This window comes from Nycticebus coucang, chromosome 11 (assembly GCF_027406575.1).
Source record: "Nycticebus coucang isolate mNycCou1 chromosome 11, mNycCou1.pri, whole genome shotgun sequence".
NCBI lineage: Eukaryota > Metazoa > Chordata > Mammalia > Primates > Lorisidae > Nycticebus > Nycticebus coucang.
This window is the reverse complement of record NC_069790.1, coordinates 94,229,995-94,250,283: the sequence shown is the minus strand read 5'-3', so window position 1 is coordinate 94,250,283 and position 20,289 is coordinate 94,229,995. Positions and strand designations below refer to the sequence as shown.

At 35.7% G+C, this 20,289-nt stretch overlaps 1 protein-coding gene across 9 annotated transcripts in view; it reads left to right on the top strand.

The window, feature by feature from the left end:
• CADPS2 (calcium dependent secretion activator 2) overlaps positions 1 to 20,289 on the top strand; it is a 504,393-nt gene that overhangs the window by 47,381 nt on the left and 436,723 nt on the right. The window lies entirely within an intron of this gene.

Genomic DNA, 20,289 nt, shown 5'->3' with positions numbered 1-20,289 from the left:
TGTGGCTCAAAGGGGTAGGGTGCTGGCCCCATATGCCAGAGGTGGCGGGTTCATACCCAGCCCCTGCCAAAAACTGCAAACAAAAAAAAAAGAAAAGAAAAGAAACCTTGGAGAATCAGGAAGAAATAGGGAGCAAAGAACTTTAAGAAATATGTGTATACACGATAGATTAGAGTTTATGACTTACAAAAATCAACCTATTTTTATTTATATATATATATATATCTGTTTCCTTGCTGAAACTTTTTGTTTCTTTGCTGAGGCTTTCTGTTTTTTTTTATTCATTTTTAATTGTTCATTTTTAATAATGGCTGGTTTAAAATGTCTTTCTGAGGTAAATCTAATATCTGAGGCATTTCGGTGTTGGTATATATTACCCCTTGGCTTTTAGGTTGAGATCTTCCTAGTTTTTGCATTTTAATGTTGAAACCTAGACATTTTCATATCGTGGGACTCTGGATATTATTTAAACCTTGTACTTTAAGTAGTTGCTTTGCATACTGCTTCAGCAGTGTTGTTCAGGAGAAAGAGAGGACTGCTTTATTATTGCCGGGTGGAGGTAAAAAAGTTCCTTACTCAGCTTCGAGTGGTATTGGGGCCGGGGGTCTTCATCAGTACCGGCTGGGGATGGAATTTCTGCCCATCCCCTTCTACATACAGCATGGTGTTCCCATTGGGTAATGATAGAAGTCCTTGCTCTTCCCTAGGCCACCTCTGTCACTACTTCAGAGGGAGTTGGAGGGGTGCCATCTTACTGTCTTGGGGGGTGCTGAAGTTAACACAGACCATGGGCTTTCTTACCACCCAGTGGGCATGATGGTACTGGCCCGTGGCTTGGGCTTCTCTTACACTGCTCTGGTGGAAGTGTTGGCATCTTGTTAAATTCTTTCCAGGGAGTGGAATCCTGGACTTCCACTGAATCTTTGCTGACACGAGTGGGGATGGAACAGATTTTAATAAGACAGGTAGATTGTGTTGATGTCACTATACTTATTGTAATATGCTATAATTTTACAAAATGTTACCATTGGGGCAAATTGGCAAAGTATTGTTGGATGACTATGTTATTTCTTTTTTTCTTTCTTCCTTTTTTTTTTTTTTTTTTTAAGGAATAAAGTCTTTATTGGGCTCAGACCAGGAGTCTGTGGGTCTTGAGGACCTCTGTGTATTTGTCAATTTTTTTTTCTTACAACTGTATGTAATTATGAAATTATATCTGTAAAAGTTTCAATTAAAAATAATAAGTTAGGCACAGTGGCCCATGCCTATAAGTCTAGTACTTTGGGAAGCTGAGGGAAGAGTTTCGCTTGAGGTCAAGAGTTCATGACCAGCCTAAGCAACACAGTGAGATCCCCCACCTCTATAAAAAAGGAAAAAAAATATATATATATATTTTATATAAATATATATATTTATATATATACATAAAATATATATATTTATATATATACATTTTATATATATATATATATAGAAAAATTAGCTGGGCTATGTGGTACTTACCTGTAGTCCCAGCTACTCATGAGGATGAGGCAGGAGGATCACTTGAGCCCAGGAGTTTGAGGTTGCTGTGAGGTGTAATCATGCAACAAAGCCCTCATGTCCAGGCAACAAAGCAAGGTACCATTTCAAAATAGTAATAATAATAATAATAATGATACTAATAGTAAAAGTTAAAGAGTTTAAAGATAAAATTGAAGAAAAAATAATTATTTTAAAAGTCAAAACAGAGTTCATAGAAATCTTTCGTCTGACCCTGCTTCCTCTTCCTGTTCCCTCCCTCCTCCTGTAGGTAAACATGGTCGATCTCCAGAGCACTTCTACGCACATTAAAATGTGAGAGGTGCTTGGTAGGATAGGAGATGAAAGGGAAGGAGAGATTGAGATTTATTTGTGTTACATGTACATATTATGTCACTTAATATCTTAAATTTAGGGAAATAGTTTCTAATCTACCACTTTTACAGAGGAGGAAACTGAGGCACAGTGAAGTCTTTCTCCACCCTGCCCCTAAAATTGCATGGCATTGTGAAATTAAGGATAAACTATGAAATGACCATAAGACGTTTCCCTGGTGATAAGCATTGAATTTGGGGGTACTCCTTGATACAAAATAATTCCTTTAAAATTTAAATAAAATTTTATCTTTGAGAGGAAGTGCAACTTCATCTTTCTTTTGTTTTTTCATGGTAACTCAGTTGATTCATTCTTTGGTAAAATTATTTCAGTTGGAGCTGCTCTTCAAGTAAAAAGGAAAGGACTTTTTTTTTTTTTATGAGTGTCTGCTAGTCTAGATGTTATAATAATGCAGTTTTATAATAATATGGGAATTCACATGGATTTATTGCTATATTAGTTTTGCCAAGGTGTAATGATTCTCTGGATGTGCTATGAATTTTTCTAATACTTTTCATTATTAGCTGTGAGTGTTTCTTACTTCAAATCTATTTCTATTGAGTTTCTTCATGTTTCCCACCTTGGACTACTGCTTAGTCTTAAGTGAGACAGAAAACTTTCAGATTTACTTATTTTCACTGACTTCTAAACAAGGACTAATGTTTTGACCATAAGGTCAAATTGTTACAAATTGAGCATGAATTTTTCATGCAATTTTTGCATGAACAAAAATTAGTTCATTTTTTCCAGATATAAGGTAAATGCATTATCAGTTGAACAACTTTCTAATGCTTGAGTATTACTTGGGACCTTTAGCACATTTCTTGCCAAAAGCAAATTAGCTCACATTTTTGGTTATAAGTTAAGAATGTATCTCTAGTAGATGAGCTATACAGATTGACTCTATTATGAGCAAGAGTGAGACCCTGGCTCTACTAAGAATAGAAATATTAGCTGAGAGTAGTGGTAAGTGTCTATAGTCCCAGCTACTTGGGAGGCTGAGGCAGGAGGTTTGCTTGAGCTCAGGAGTTTGAGGTTGCTGTGAGGTAGGCTGAAGCCATAGGATAGTAACCTGGGCAATACAGCAAGACTGTCTCAAAAATTATATGTATATGTAAAAAAGTAGGACATTACGTGTAGAATGACAGTTTAATGAATTGCAAGCATAACATCCAAACTACTGTAATTTTTTGTAGCTGTGTTGCAAAGTCTATGCAGAACAGTCTCTCTTCTTCTCTTCTTTTTAAGCCTCCTTTACATCTTAACTTCTCCTGGACTTTTCCCTGTAAAACTACCTGCTTCGTTTGTTTGTTTGTTTGTTTCCTTCATGCTGTCTAAACTTTGTACAAGGACTCCAGGACTGAGCTAGGAAAAAGTTCTGCACAGGCTGTTAGAGTAAGCAGACCCTGTATCAAAAGTGTATGTAGGAAGTTTCTATTTACTCAAACTATGATGATTTTAATTAAGGAACTTCAATTCCATTTGATGGTTGACACCATAGTTTCTTGATTCATGGTGGTTTCATTATAGTAAAAATAATAATGAAATGCTGGCTATTTTTAAAACCATATTATGAAAACTTAAGGGATTCAATGAGAACATAGTGGATTCAATTGGATGTGTTCCTTCAAGCAGAAGTCAGCAAACATTTTCTGTAAAGGACCTCATAGTAAATATTTCATGCCTTGTGGACCATATTGTCTAACAGGTTCAGTTCACTAGTATAGTACACAAATGAATGGGTGCAGCTGTGTCCCAGTAAAACTGTGTTTATGGATCCTAAAATTTTAATTCCATGTAATTTTGACATGTCTTCTTATTTATTTCCAGCCTTTTAAACATGCGCAGATCTTCTTAGCTTACAAGACACAGAAAAACAGTTTGGAGACTCCCAGATTACCAAGATCACGATTTTTACCAACCCTGTTAGAGTTCTAGTGTTGTGATTAAGACGCTTCTTGGAGTAATTTGAAACATTTGATTTTCAAAAATTTGTTTCCGACTTTACCAAGAAGAGAATACCATGTCATCATTTTCCTTATGTGGTCTACTAGTACAACTCTCCTTATTTATTTATATCACTAAAGATTCTGCATTTTATTACCATCAAAAATGCTTTGCTTAATTTTTTTTCCTTTCTTGTTTTTCAGACTTCTCAGCAAGATGTCAGTTGGGAAGCAGAATAGCTTTATGTAGTTAAAGACTTTGAAGTCAGATTCCACATGCCCAGCTGTGTGATCTGAACTGAGTCGCTGAACTTTTCCTTGGCCTCAGTGTATTCAGCTGTAAAATGGGAATAACAGGACAAACTTTGCCTTCACACATCCCTACACACGCATCAGTGAAGTAATTGTCAAATCAAAAAAATAAAAGCTAGCATGGATAGTAATTATTGCTTCAAAATCCCACTTATACCTTATTTCTTTCTTGTTAACATTTTTATGGGACATATTCATTTGCTCAGCATTAATGTAAGGGGAAGTATTTGAAAATAATGGGAAGCGAGTACATACGTAGTTTAAAAAGAAACACCATGTATTCACTAAGAAGTATTTTACAATATCTACTGTCTTTTATTCTCCTAAAAACTGAGTTATCAAATAAAGCCTTAAAAAAAATTGTGATAAGGCAGTTCTTCAGAATTACAGTTTTTATTTTTTTGAGGAAAAGTCATTTTATCAAACATAATTATGATTTTTATGCAGTGAAATTGTCAGAATGTCCCTTTGCAGTGTCCAGAATTTTCAGGCATTTACTGAAGTCCAACTTGATGATAAAGTTCAGTTTTTAAGAACGTTTCTGCATAAATAAGTGAGGTAATGGACAAGTGACAAGGGTCTTAAGTGTTTTTTGACTAGGGAACTATTTATTTATGGGAATCAACCGTTTGGAATGATGTGTTACATAATTTCACAATAACGTGAGCAAAAAGACTTAAATATAATTATTTCAAATTAGCATAATTAAGCAATATAACTACAGTAGGTTCTTGTAATTAAATCTTCTAAAAATTGAACTTGTATAGAAAATTAAAGTGTTCCTTTTCATGATTTTGGTATAAATATGTTTTTAATTGGGAGTGGGAAGCGAAGGAAAATATATAAATGTAGGTATTGGTTTACATTTTGCAAGCAGGGTCAAAAGAAACTTGGTAAAAATCAGCTTGCACTTTTCTCTAGGATAATAATGTAGAGTTTTTTTGTTTCTCGTTTTAATTTTTACTCCCTGCCTGTGCTGCTTTGAAATCTGATTGAGTGGAGGAAGAGCAATGAGAATTGATAGGTCCTTGGCCCTTTTATTATTACTTTTCCAGCTGCGTTCCATATTGGATATAACATGAAAATAATCTGATTCTGAGCTTCTGGGGTCCAAAGAACAATTAACAGGCAGCACCAACTGTTAATGTCCAGTATGTTTTCAGTGTGTGTTAAACAATAACAGTGGCTCTGTCGGGTAAGCTTATAGTAGGACACTGCATGTACTTCAAAAATGGCTTACTGGTACTAAGATGACTAGGTTTTATCTTTGCCGTCTAGTCTCCCATAATGCCTGAGAGATAGCAGGGACTGTAGTATCCTTTTGAATGCATAAATAAATACTGTGTGCTGAGCACTGTAGACAGTCTGAAGTAAATAACATCTTGGCCCTATTGTAAAGAAAGACGACTCCCTCTACTACCAAAATACACATCTACATATGTGTTTTGATTTGGAGGAGAAAAAATAGACTATTTATTATTAGAAAGTGAATGCCAGTATTTGTCTTTGAAATCAAAATTCTAGCCATTACCTAGGAATTCTGTTCAGTTCTACAATGACTCCCACCTCGTTCATGACAGGTCCCAGGCTAGCTGCTGGGCCAGAGCTTCTACTTTTCTTTCTTTTTTCCCTCCCTTCCCCTCCTCCCTTCACTCCCCTCCCCACTCTCTCCCTCCCCTTCCCTGCCCTCTGGCCTCCCCTTGCCTCCCTTCCTTAGTATTTTCACTTTAGAAAGCAGTTTTTTTAGGAAGTAGTTTTCTTTTTTGTTTTCCACAATGCTTATCACCTAATACACTTTTTACCTTCTATGATTTTTTAGTTCAAAATTTTAGAACACTTTTGCCAACTAGAAGAACTAAATGCTACTTATGTCTTCTGAGTTCAATTTTTTTTTAAATTAATATGTCATGAAGAACTTTTAAAACAATTTTTATCAACATGTGTAACTTCCATGAATATACCAGGTTTCCATCTTATTAAGGGGGAATTGATTTGCTTCAGATATGTCTGAATAAGACATTGGGAAAATAGAATCCTAGTTTTTTTAGACCTTGTCAACCAAGTTCTGTGAACAGAAATACATCGAAGGGAAAACATAAGTGAAATCCCAGATTAACTGAGGACTGAGAAGACTGAAATATTAAAATTAAAAGAGGAAAAAGCAACAGTAAATGATTTAAGTAGCTGAGTGTATAATTAAGTGAAAGAAGAGTTTTCTCCCTTTTGTAAATTATCTGGCTGATCAACAGTTCTGCTTAGCACAGTGTGATATAATAAAATGTCCTTGAACACATTGATTCTTTTATCTCCATATGCAAGACCACTTTGGTCTAGTGAAGTTATCAAAGAAACATGTTGATGTGCTTAGGTAATTATGACATAAAACAACTCTGTAATTTTATATAATGTGCACCAAGAAGCATCATTTTGAATTTTAAAATTATAGAAAGCAGATTTTTAAATCATTATAAATATGTTATCCCTGTTCATGTTAGTTTGAAAATATTTATACTTAAATGCTGTCTTATAGGTATATGGATTTTTAAAAATGACTGACTTAAATAAATTTTCTACTGTCAAGTTCATTATTATCTTAAAGTTAAGCCCTAAAATGCAAGCAGTTTAAATTTCTTTACAAATCAATGGCACTATAATATGTAAAGACATGAAAACTTATTTTGGAAGTTCAAAATTATCCAAGTGTTGAACTTACTAGTACCATCTACATTTTTAATTCTCGAAAATCATACTAGGTATGCATCAAAATATCCAAACATGACTTTATAGCCATGTTATTTTACTGATAAGGAAATAGGGGTTGAAAAGAGATTGAGTAATTTAGAAGGTAGCAGTATGCAACTTACTAGCTAAAGGGCCTTTGTAATTTATTTGCCCTTAGTTTTTTTTTTTTTTTTAATCAGCTAAATAGAATATCAGGGTGTTAGTGGGAGAATTGAATGAGATTATGTGGGTAGCACACTGTCTGTGCACAGCATGTACTCAGGAAAGGACGGTGCATTTGTCTATCTTGTCAGAGTTGGAAATAGCTGGTATTTACTAGAAAATGCTTTTCTTCCCTTATCCTTGTTTATCAGAATGTGACATACTCTGGCATCTTTCTAGCATGCCAAAGGGATTTGCCCTTCATACGTAGTTTATATAAGCACTAGAATGTGTTAATTGCTAACATCTAGCACATTAACAAAAGTCAGAGGCAAGATGGATAGGGACAGCTAATTTAGTCTAACGCAGTGTTTTTCAGAGCATGACCTATAGTCCACTTGCTTAGAATCTCTTGGGATGCTGGCTAAAAAGGAAGATTCCTCAGGCCCACACCAGACCTACCTAGTAACATTTATATTTATATTTATATTTTATTTCCCTACATACAAATGATTAAATTACTTTCTTAAACCTACCTAGCCTGCTTGGAATCAGCTCTTAGAATCTGCATTTTAAATAGAACTCCAGGAGATTCTTTTTACTTTGAAGCCTGTGACTCCTGGTCATTATGGTCTTTAAAATTCTTCAACTTAGAAACAACCAGTTTATCAAGGTTTTCTTAGAGAAACAACAGATTGTGCTATGAGCAATATAAAAATTATGCAGATGATCTGCAAGGCAAAAACTGAGTTCACATTTAGGTCTGTGTCTGGAACAAAGGCTGTGTGCAAAATGTGAATGGGTCTTCAGTGTGGATGAGATAGGTCAGCAAGAGGAATAAATTTCCTTGTTCCTACTGATTGTGGGTATGAAGAGTTCCAAGGCAGACGGGAAGAAACAATTTGCTTCTTCCTAAATTATTTCTAGAAGTGAAGCAAAGTCATTACTTAATACAACTAGTATTTGCAAATCTAATTCTGGAGCGGGGGGGTGGGGGCAGAAGGATTCTAGGTGCAGATATATTGGGGAGAAGCTAGACTAAATGAATTCAATCAGTTTCCTCTACTGAAGGTACAGAGGAAATTCCAGAGCCTTGGGTCTCCAAGTAGGCAATACTATGCAATGTTTCCTAACTTGTTTGACGTAGAACTCATGCACGTGCACATACGTGTGCCTCTGTGTGTGGGAGACCTGGTCCTGTTAGCATCTTCTGGTAATTATAGTTTTGGAAATTCTGGCTTAGTGGTTGACAAGTGGAAGAACAAAACCAAAGGGTAGACTCTGTTCATCTTTAGAGTTGTACATGTATGATATAGGAAATACTCTCTTCCTTTTTGAGGGGAGGACATGAATTTATCTATTCCAGCTTCCATCTATCCTCACAGTAGCAGGAGGCAACTGATTTCCCTGAGAATGGCTTGTCGCTATATGACTTCTTATAATTAGTGCTTCCTTGATCTACTATAAAATTGCCAAGTAGACCAAGATGTTTAATTGAGGAACATCATCTCGAACTCCTAGCATGAAGCAATCTCTTAAATTAATGATCGTAAAAGTGAATAATAATTTTAGAAAGTTTATCACAAAGTTGCTTCGTACTAGGATGTGAGTGAACATATTTTTGTCTTGGACTCTTTCTATATTTTGACTTTGCCATTTCAGTTATCTTAAAACTTTGTTATACAAAATATATACACACATACACATAATATATGTACAGAAAACCACATGAAATATGTACCTTAATGAACTATTAAAGGCAAATACCCTCATTTTGGTGACAACATGTTATAGAGCCTTGCCAAGTACCTACAGGCCTGCTAGTGTCCTCTCCTATTAAGAAGATGGTAAAGTAACCTGTAGTCCTAAATTTACATTGGGATTATCAGTGTGATGGTATGAGTTTTCACATATATACACACATCTACATCATGCTTATTATATATATATATAAATATATAAAATACATATATATACACATATGCACCATACACACAAGGTTTAACTCATCTGTGGTATATGTGTGTATATATATGTATGTATATATACATATAAAATTAGTGACAAATCCCTATTTTTCTAGTTCTTTCCTCATTCTAATGTAAAAATACAGTACAGTAACCAATCTAGTAGTAGCATTCTTACTGCTAATGCTGAGCTCCTCAAGTACTGCTTTCCATAAATTCATCCAATCTCTTAGTTATATTGAAGCAGAACATTATTCTGGCAAATGCTGGGGTTTCAAAAAATGTTAGAAGTATGCTATGCTTCTGTTTAGAACTGTGTGAATTTGGTTTGTTTTACATTTACAACGAAAACTTCAGTTTAGATCTAAGAAACAGCTTGACATCTAACTCTTCATGTGCCCCAAAGCAACACTTTTAAGTGTCTTCAAGGGTTTGCTCCCATATCAAGCAGGTGATTGTGTGTATTTCATCAGTTTAGCAGTAGGTAAAGGCACTGTTATTTCTTAATGCTGTACCACAGGACCTTATGTACTTGATCAATAAAGTTGTCATAGTGGTTGAGAGTAATAAGTGGAAGAGAGTTCAACAGGATATACTTTTATATTGCAAAGTCACATTTTACTTTCTTCATTCTAAATGAGAAAGGTCCAAAACTATAGAAATGGTACTGAAGTCATTAAAAACATGGACATAGAATGTGGACGAGGGGCAGTTAAACAACATGACTGCACCAGTAGGCATGTCAGAAAGACCAGTCAGGAAGCAGAAGCCACACAGCAATCTGAACAAGAAATGTTTACTAAAAAGTTAAGTATAAGAGATAATTAATCAAAATGCTAAAAAGAACGTTACACAATGTCTTAATAAGTTGACTGAGTGTGCAGAAGTGTTGTGAGCCGAATTGTGTTCTCTACAAAATTTAATTGCCCCCAAACAAAATAGGGGCCATTTGGTACCTCCAGTACCTCAGAATATAACTGTATTTGGAAATAAGGTCTTTATAGAGGTGATTAAATAAAACTGAGGCCTTTAGGATGATCCCTAATCTGATCTCATTGGTGACATTCTAAGAGGAGGATATTTGGAAAAACAGAACCTCGGAAATGTATGTGCACAAAGGAGAGATCATGTGAAGACGTAGCAAACAGGCAGCCCTCTGCAAGTCAGTGGGGAAGCCTCTGGAGAAACTGAACCTACACTTTGCTCTTGGACTTCTAGCCCCTAGAACTGTGAAGAAACTGTGAGTAGGACACAGTATTTTATTATAGCAGCTCTAGAAAACTAATATACCAAGGAAGGCACAAAATTAGACGGGCAGCCCCTTTCTAATATAGGGATTGCAGAAAGCATGTTTATAGCCTCCTGGGTCAGAAAAGTTTGCTGAGTTGTCCACAGCAGAGCAAAAAATCTCTCTCCAGACTATAGGCAACTTGAGTCTGGCAGGCAGGGACCACTCTTCAAGGGTTCAGGTTGGGCAGGCTAGTAGCTGGACACACAGGCATTCAGGCAATGAGAACTTACTCACTGGCCAAGTGATGGGAATTGTGGAGTGTGCAGAATCTGTGTTGGGAGGTTCACTGGGCCAGGTAGGGCTATAGGCTCAGTAAGTCTCTGGGAGGATAGTCCGGAAGTGCACTGTATGTAACTGGGTGGCAAGACCAAAAAGAAGCAAATGTCAAGTACATTAGAACCAGGAAAGAAAGCCCACTCCCGCTGTAATGTCTCTTCGGCATCCTCTACTGACAAAGATTAACATTACAGTCACTACAAAGGAGGAATATTTAACTTCCAACGTTCAACTCTCTTATCTAAAAGCAGGCAATGAAGGGTGATTTGGACCCAAGAGGTAATAATAGATCGATAGCTGTCACATATATTGGTGCCATATCCTGTAAATTAACACAATTCTTTAAAGTTTTGGGGGGAGAATCATAAGAACAAGAAAACAACAGAAAAAACCTTCTGACTGACTTATTCTGGTTTAAAAATCACCCATCCTTAGACGGTAGGCTAAACTAAAAGATTTCTAGACTTGAATACAATTAAAAAATCAAGAAGAAAAGATTACACATGTAGTAGTTCTGGTAAAAATTTTTGGCATTAACCTAAATCACTCATGGTTTAAATAATCTACATTATTTGCCAAGATTGCTATCTTAGAATATTTCAGACTACATTAATAGTAAACTGTGAGTGAAAGACAAAATCATTAGGGTTGCTGTTAATAGATAGTAGGACTCTGATGATCAATATGTTTATCTAAGCACCTTAAGGTATTATAAATCCATTAATTGTCCTTGCCAAAATAGTGAAGTTACTAAAGAGGGAATTAAAGGGCTGGGTGCTGTGGCTCACACCTGTAATCCTAGCACTCTGGGAGTCCGAGGCAGGTGGATGCTTGCGCTCAGGAGTTCTAAACTAGCCTGAGCAAGAGTGAGAGCAGCCTGAGGAAGAGCAAGACCTCCTTTCTGAAAAAAAAAAAAAAAATAGTGGGATGTTGTGGTAAGTGCCTGTAGTCCCAGCTACTTGGGACGCTGAGCCAAGAGGATCACTTGAGCTCCGGAGTGTGAGGTTGTTGTGAGCTATGATGTCAACAGCACTCTACCCGGGACAAGAAAGTGGGACTCTGTCTCAAAAAAAAAAGAGAGGGAATTAATTTGGCAATAAATTCTAGAATCTGGCCCTTATTTCCTAATCAGAACATTTTATTATATTTTATTTGAGTTCTATAGATGCAGTGATCAAAAACAAAAGTGACAAAGTCAAATTATTTTTTATTACTAATTCTAAGCACGTTTATTTTAGTGTAGAACTGAGATCATCATAAAGGTGATTTATTCATTGACAAGTGCACACTAATACATTCTCAGAAATAAGAAAACATTTCTGTGGAGTCAGTTTTAGCAACTTTTTGGTTTCGTAAGTTATTTACATAAGGGACAGTTTCTGACAATGGGAGTGTCATCTATCCTGGCTCTGGCACAGTAAGACTATCCATAAACTAGAAGTAAAGTTAGTACCCTTTTTTCTACATTCAGAGAAGATCATACAATAAAATTTTGTATGTATAGTGGTTTAATATAAATGTTAATACAGATAAAAAGGCATTCCTTTTAAAAAAGAAAACACTATTTTGTTGGAGGGTTCAAGTTTAAAGACACAGAACGTCCATGAAGGCGTAGGTCATCATCATACCTTTTTTTATCACCCTATTCAAGTTTACTCACGCAGAGGCCTGTAGCAGATTAGTAGTATCCATGTGCATTTTTCTTTTTCTTTTTTTGTTGGGGGAGGAGTTTCTCTTGTGGGTGATGGGAAACATATTTCATGGTAAGTAAGTGGTGCATGTGTAACGATACCATTGTCAGTGTGAGCCCTTCACGAGCCCTTCACAGTTCAGACACCCTCCACAGTGGCTCCTTCTCATACCTCTCCTGGTTGTCAGGTAGTTACTTGGATCATGGCTAGGAAAGATGCTTATGTGACATGTCAGAGTAAAAGAGATGCTAATTTTGGATGAACTACAACTTAGACTGTAAGTTAATTCCATTTAACTATAAAACATTTCAGGTTTTAGTTCAAATGTTAAACTTAGCAAAAACATTATTCATCTGAACTTAAAACTATCTAAAATATAATTAAAGGAAGTAAAAAATGAAATTCAAATAAAACTTCAAAATTCATTCAATATTTATTAAGGCACTGCTCTAGGGGTTAGCTATGGAAATACAAAGAAGATCCAGGTGGCTTTTGTTCGTAAGAATCTAGCTGTTAATAAAGGAAGACAGGAAACAAACACAAGTAATATTAAACAGGTGGCATATCTCTAAATAGATGGGACAAAACCCTCCCACTGAAGAACACAGGCTCGTGATTGATAAGAATAATTCCTATCAATTCTCAGAGTTAATTTATTGTTGCTTGTACAATTTTGGTAAATTTACTTATCTAGTTTTTAAGTATAGGTAATGGAAATAGCAAACATAGGAGGGTTAGAACTTCTATAGGCAGCCTGGTGAATTTGAATGAGAAATAATAGTTGACTTGAAGGCAGTACCTAGGAAATCTCAGAAAGTGTGTATTTTTAGTACCCTTTATTAAATCCTTGAATACTATTCCTTAATAACACATTTTGTTATCAAATAGTCATTAATAACTCAGATAAAATCCTTCTAAGCACTTACTGATCACATGATCATATGATCACATGGGTCTTGGCCTTTGACCTGTTGGTGTAACAGATCCCTGTGCCTGTCTTTTTCACATTGGACCACGTATGCATTTCTGGTATAAACTTCAGTGGGCTAAGGGCCTTTGCATGATTCCTCATAACTTCTATTGGCTTTTGGTGCTACACTAGTCTGGTTTTGGCTACTGGATTGAATTAGTTTTATACTTTAGTATTTATTCTGTTTTCAGTTTCTCTTTATATATTCCTATATATTTTGAGTGCTGCTTTGGCTGGTGGCATTCCTAGTTTGAAATAAAGTGCTATCTTTTATAGTTTTTTTTTTTTTTTTTTGTAGAGACAGAGTCTCACTTTATGGCCCTTGGTAGAGTGCCATGGCATCACACAGCTCACAGCAACCTCCAGCTCCTGGGCTTAAGCGATTCTCTTGCCTCAGCCTCCCGAGCAGCTGGGACTACAGGCACCAGCCACAACGCCCGGCTATTTTTTTTTGGTTGCAATTTGGCCGGGGCTGGGTTTGAACCCGCCACCCTAGGCATATGGGGCCAGCGCCCTACTCACTGAGCCACAGGAGCCACCCATATCTTTTATAGTTTTAAAAAAAAAAATTTAGTCTTCATTTTAATTTTTTCCCTAGTCCAAATAGATAATGTCTTTCCTAATTACCAAGGTGGGAGGTTCACTTGATTTTTTTTTTTTTTGTTGTTGTTGTTATAAATGCTTATTTTACTGTCCTGGGTCTATGATTAAATTCTCCTACACTTTGATGTTTTTCTTTGTGGTCTAGAACACTGCTGTTCAAAACATGGTCCCCAGAAAGGCAGCATCATGGTCATCTCGGAGCTTTGATTCCCAGGCCACATTTCTTTATCTACTAAATTAGAATGTGTGTTTGAAGGACTCTCAAATGATTCATTTGAACACTGAAGTTAAAAAGCCATTACTGTTCTGGAACTTAGATTTTATTTATTTTATTTATTTTTTTGAGACAGTATCTCACTCTGCCATCCAGGGTTAGAGTGCAGTGACTTCATCATAGCTCACAGCAACCTCAAACTCCTGGGCTCAAGCAGTACTCCTGCGTCAGCCTTCCAAATAGCTGGGACTATGGGCACCTGCCACAATGCTCTGCTAATTTTTCTATTTTCAGTAGAGAGGGGGCCTTGCTCTAGCTCAGGCTGGTCTCGAACTCCTTAGGCCAAAGTATCCTCCTGCCTCAGCCTTCCAGAATGCTAGGATTATGGGCTTGAACCACCATGTCCAGCCTTAGGAACTTAGTTTTTATAAAGGTCACATAAGTGCTTTACAAGTCAGAAATTTTGCTCTAATAATTTATTTTGACAAGTTGTGTTGAACACTGTATGTGCTGTTTAGTTTGAGAATTCTTAGAGAGCCGTTGAGTTTTCCAACGTAATTATATATTAATCAAAATCTTTCTCATAAGTTTTATATCGTGAATCAATAAATGTTTAGCATGAATAAAAATATTATAACTCCAAATATTTTATTAATGTGATTTTATTGAATGTATAAGATAATGTAGGCACTGTACTAGATAATAGTAAAATAGTCTCTTTTTTTATGTAAATGCCACTTCTTAAATGCCATTTACAGAGTGATATTTGCAGATGGAGTTGTTTTCTTCACAGGATAACTGGGTGGTTGTGGTTGCACGTCTTTTTTTCTGAGCAGTAGCCAGAGGCAGACTTTCTGCAGTCACAGAACTTAAAAGTGGCAGAGCAATGATGCAAATTCATACCTCCAATTTGAGTTTTAGTGGCTTTTCCCATATAACAATAAACACGGCTGAAAAAACATGTGAATATGAGGAATTGACCAGATTCTCTATGCGAGAAAGTGAAAAATTGAATATTAAAAAATGTTTTGTTAGGTGTACACTGAATCATTTAAGTGCCAGTGTTCACATCTTACAGGGGTATTTGCGAAACTTGGTAAATGTAGAATGTAAATGTCTTGGCACAGTAACTGAGATAATGCCAGGAAGGCTATGTTAACCAGTGTGATGAAAATGTGTCAAATGGTCTATGAAGCGAGTGTATGATGCCCCATGATCATATCAATGTACACAGCTATGATTTAATTAAAAAAAAAAAAGAATATAATAGTCTTTCATTTAATTCCATTTAAATTCTTTAGGTTGATTATATATTGTATATTTAGTTTATATAGCTGTACCTATTAAAATATTCTTTTCTCTTAATCTAAATGGTAAAGAATAGTACTGGTTGCGTTCCGTTGTTTCTTCATGATTTATTCACAGCATTCTTACGTCCCACATTTTTAGGTCGTATTTTCAAGTAAGTTGGCAATATCTCAGAGCTGATATTTAAGGCAATGACAGTATTTTTGAATCTTTAGAAAGATTAAACATTTGAATTTATTTAAGATTTTGTTTACAAGGCAGTTCTTATTTATTCTGTGAATGTATCAAAATGTGACATCATTTTCCCAGTGGGAATGTCATTTCTGTAAATGTGAGGCACACCTGAAGAAATGATTGCACTCGGCCTCCTTGCCATGGAAAAGAAGCTGTCTTTTCATTGGGCAACCACTTACCTGCCCAAAGTAGCTGTGTTAACAAGTGCCTTCTGGAAAAGGCGACTTCTTCCCCTTACTTAGGCCCTATCTTGGAAAAATTAAGCAAAAGATCAGGCAAATCTGCATAAATACTTTCTCTGAGCTCAGGGAACCTCAAACATCCTTCCCATAGTTTAGCTCTCTTAGTTTCCTCCTGGAGCAAATACTTGATAAAGTACAGTTTATAATAAATAATAATAAAAGCCTCTACAGTTTCAATATAATTGAATCTACAAAAAATGAGCGTGTTTATAATGGAGGCAGTGGTAGTTTCCTATAGTGATTTAAGTAAGAGGCCGTCAGTAAGACTTTTGTCAGAAACATTTCCCTGTAATATTACACATTAAGAGTAAAATAAAAGTAAGAATTGTGAAGATTAACTTTTGATCGGCTTTGCAGTGTTGGGTAATATAGGGCATCTGTGTATGTTGATTTAGATATAGAGGCTATAAACAAATATCTTCTGGGTAGTTGCTGTTCCAGTTTAAATAGTTAATTTATGATGAAGGTTGTGTGTTTTATTTTGACTCTTATTCAGGAAGAATGGTGTTTTTCCTTGATCTGGATCTGGGTAAGCTGTAGCCCTGGGCAGACATTGAATGTTGTTTCTAGGAGGAAGGAGCGTTTTTAGGAGGATCACAGCTCCTTTGTCTCCCTGTTTCTTCCTCTTGTTAATTAGAATAAGGGATTGAGGGAAGAAAGGAAAACCTCCTTGGTTAAAGCTTTATCATGGTGTTAGAGCACTTCTGTGCTCTTTTTAAAAAGATACTATAAAGATGAAAATTCTTGGTCTGAGATTCAGGAATAGAATAATATTCAAAGACACAGGAGTTGGAGAGATGGACTAAAAGGAGTTTTAAGCAATGGAAATAGAAAGAAAAATGAGAGAAAAGTTAAAGGAGGGCCTGAATGGTCCTTTTATGTGTTTGGCATAACAAATCATTGTTTCTTCTAGAGGGTCTTTTACAGCATATAATGATGTATAAAAGGTATGGCATTTATATCTTTTCATTTGCATTCAGAACTTTGTGAACAAAGATTCAATATGATTGCTTTAATTTGTAGAAATATATAGTCTGTCTTGACTCAAGTTAGAATTGCACAAATGCTATTTGTGATGTATGGAACTACAAGTTGCTGAAAGTGTGGTGCTACTAGGTGAGCAGTTGCTCTGGGAAGACCAGATGTTTTACTCTAACTTGTTTCTTGGCCTGGGGTGAGCAGTCTACTTTTGTTTGTTTATTTAATGTATGTTTAAAAGTGAACATCTTGTAATTGGCTCAATTTCTTGGCTTTGCTTATAAAGAAAATAGCTGTTTAAAGGACCACCAAATCTAATTTACTCGAGATCTATGATGTCATACTATAAAATACCTCTGAGAATCTTACAGCACTTCTCTCTAGTTTGTTGTCTTAGTCTTTATAGTGTCTTAGTCTTTTCAAGCTGCAACAAGATACCATAAACTGCGTGGCTTATAAACGACAGATACATGCGTTTATTTCATACTATTCTGGAGGCTGGAAAGATTTAGTGTCTGATGAGGGCCCATGTCCTGGTTCATAAACAGATGTTATTTCCAGTATGACCTCACATGTTGAATGATCTCTCTCTCTTGCTTCTTTTATAAGAGAAGTAATTCCTCATGAACTAATCACATCTCAAAAGCCCCATCCCCAAATATCACCTTGGGGGTGAACATTTCAACATTTGAATTTGTGGGGACACAAACACTCATACCACGTCAGTTTGAAATGAAATTTTTTTTGGACACGTTTTTATCAGCATGTTATCAGAACAATAATGATATCCTCTGTTCACCAAAGGGTGTGCTTTTCAGTGCCTCCTGCTTGGTACCAGGTAATGGCTTGATGGTCAGGCACAGAGTTTGCTTTTGTTTTGATGTTACATCCTTTTCAGTATTTACCACTAGAAAATGTGGTTTGTGGGAGTTGGTCTGTTGTTTGGAGACTGATTTAGCCATTTGATTTAGTTCCCTTAAGGCTCAAACATTAGTATAAAATATATTTTCTTTAGCAATGATGATTTGTTAAAATAATTAGGTGTACTTAATCAGGCTATTTTTAATCGTTATATAAGGGATATAAATAAAATGCATTTATGTTTTAATCAACTCTTTTTATTGGTAAATTCTGATACTTACACCTTTAATTTTGAACATTTTATATTGTGTTTTATAATTAGATTGAGTTATATTTTTATTATTAAATCATAGCTGTGTACATTAATGCGATCATGGGGCACCATACACTGGCTTTATAGACCGTTTGACACATTTTCATCATACTGGTTAACATAGCCTTCCTGGCATTTTCTTAGTTATTGTGTTAAGACATTTACTAAGTTTCACATGTACCCTTGTAAGATGCACTGCAGGTGTAATTCCACCAATCCCCCTCCCTTCCCCCTATTCTTAGGTTATAACTGGGTTATAGTTGTCATATGAAAGCCATAAATTAGTTTCATAGTAGGGCTGAGTACATGGGATACTTTTTCTTCCATTCTTGAGATACTTTACTAAGAAAAATATGTTCCAGCTCCATCCATGTAAACATGAAAGGGTAAAGTCTCCATCTTTCTTTAAGGCTGCATAATATTCCATGGTATACATGTACCACAATTTATTAATCCATTCATGGATCGATGGGTACCTGGGCTTTTTCCATGACTTAGCAATTATGAATTGGGCTGCAGTAAACATTCTGGTACAAATATCTTTGTTATAATGTGATTTTTGGTCTTCTGGGTATATACCTAGTAGAGTAATTATAGGATTGAATGGCAGATCTGAGTTCATTTTTTAAAAGACTCTAAAATTTACTCTGAGGCTGGACACGATGGCTCACGCCTGTAATCCTAGCACTGTGGGTGGCCGAGGCGGGTGGATTGCTTGAGCTCATGAGTTGGAGACCAGCCAGAGCAAAAGCAAGACCCTGTCTCTATTAAAAATAGAAAACAGGTAAGAAGATTGCCTGAGCTCCAGAGTTGGTGTTTACTGTGAGCTGTGATGACACAGCACTCTACCCAGGGTGACAGCTTGAGACTCAAAAAAAAAAAAGAAAAAAAATTTACTCTGAAATCGTAAAACTTCTAAGAAAGGTTTTTTTTGAGTGAAAATTATTTCATCCTGTGTTACTATAGTTAGAATTATTAAGTAGCAATGAAATCAGGTTAATAAAGTCATTAAATCACAATGTACTTGTTAATGGCATCCTGTATAATCTTTATTTAGAATATGTTTGAAAAATTATTGTTAATCTGGCAGCTACATTAGTTGCTGTGTCTGTATATCTCACAGTGTGGTTGACTCTCGTATCCTTTGCTCAGCTGGGGAAAAACTCAGACCAAAGGAAGATTAGAACTTTTGAAAGAAGAAAACCAAGATTTAATAATTTATTTGTGTATTTGTGTCTTTCTGAAAATAACCCCATCTCATTTCATCTGTCGTTTCCCTAAGGTTTTTTTTTTTCTGTCATATGAAATCTGAGAGTTAGACAATATTACCTTATACCCAAGAGGAAGAATAATTTCTCATGTAAGAGTGTGATGTCAAACTAAGAACTTCAGCATCTGAACCTCATACATTACAAATTGGTTAACAGTTTTCTCTCTCACCCTGTTGGCACAGTGTAGTGTAACTTGTTTTATTTTACTTTGCTCTGGTGCTCAGCATGGACAGTGTTTAAGAACAGACATTCAGACGGCTGGGGGCATTGAAGTGCCTGAGCAGGTTCTATGGACATATTGCATATTGAAGTCCGAATTTCAAATGATTTGTACCTTTTTCCTTTGCTTTCTTCTGGGTGCTACCTTGTCCTTATATACCTCCTCATAGTTAATGTTCCTAAATTCAGTAGTGTTAAGAATCGACGGCTAGGAAAATTATAAACACGGGGCTCTTGGGAGAGCTCGGCTATACAAGAAGGCTTGGATTTCATGTGTGAATTTTCAAGTGGTAGATCAATTGGGCAGAGCTAGTCATGCCTTGCAGTATCTTTAAGAGCTATCTTGAAACAAATTTCAGACTTGGATGGTGTTCACAAGCTATAATTTGAAGAATGACTGAGGGATATTAGTATTAGATTTAGGCACTTTAAAGAAAATTTCATATGGATTAAGTTTTATTCATAAGAAGAGCTAGTTTGATCTTTATATGCCTTAGTATTTTTAAGCCCTATAGTTCCTGGGTTTTTTTTTTTTTTTCAGTTCACTGCTATACTATACAAAGTCTTTATTTTCAACAATTAAATTGTACTAGGGTGGTGAAAGTTGCGAACATTTTCTTGGGTTGTAAGAATATTAATAAAAGCCTACTGGAGGAAAAATCCATCCACTCAGAAAACTTTTTTCTATGTTGAACACATAAACTTATCTTTTCAAACTTTGATACAGGGACCTGTATTTCTCTTTTCAAGAAAATTTACCCAGTGTTTGATTCTTTATTGGAAACATGTAGAATTTCTTGTTTCTTTCCTTCAG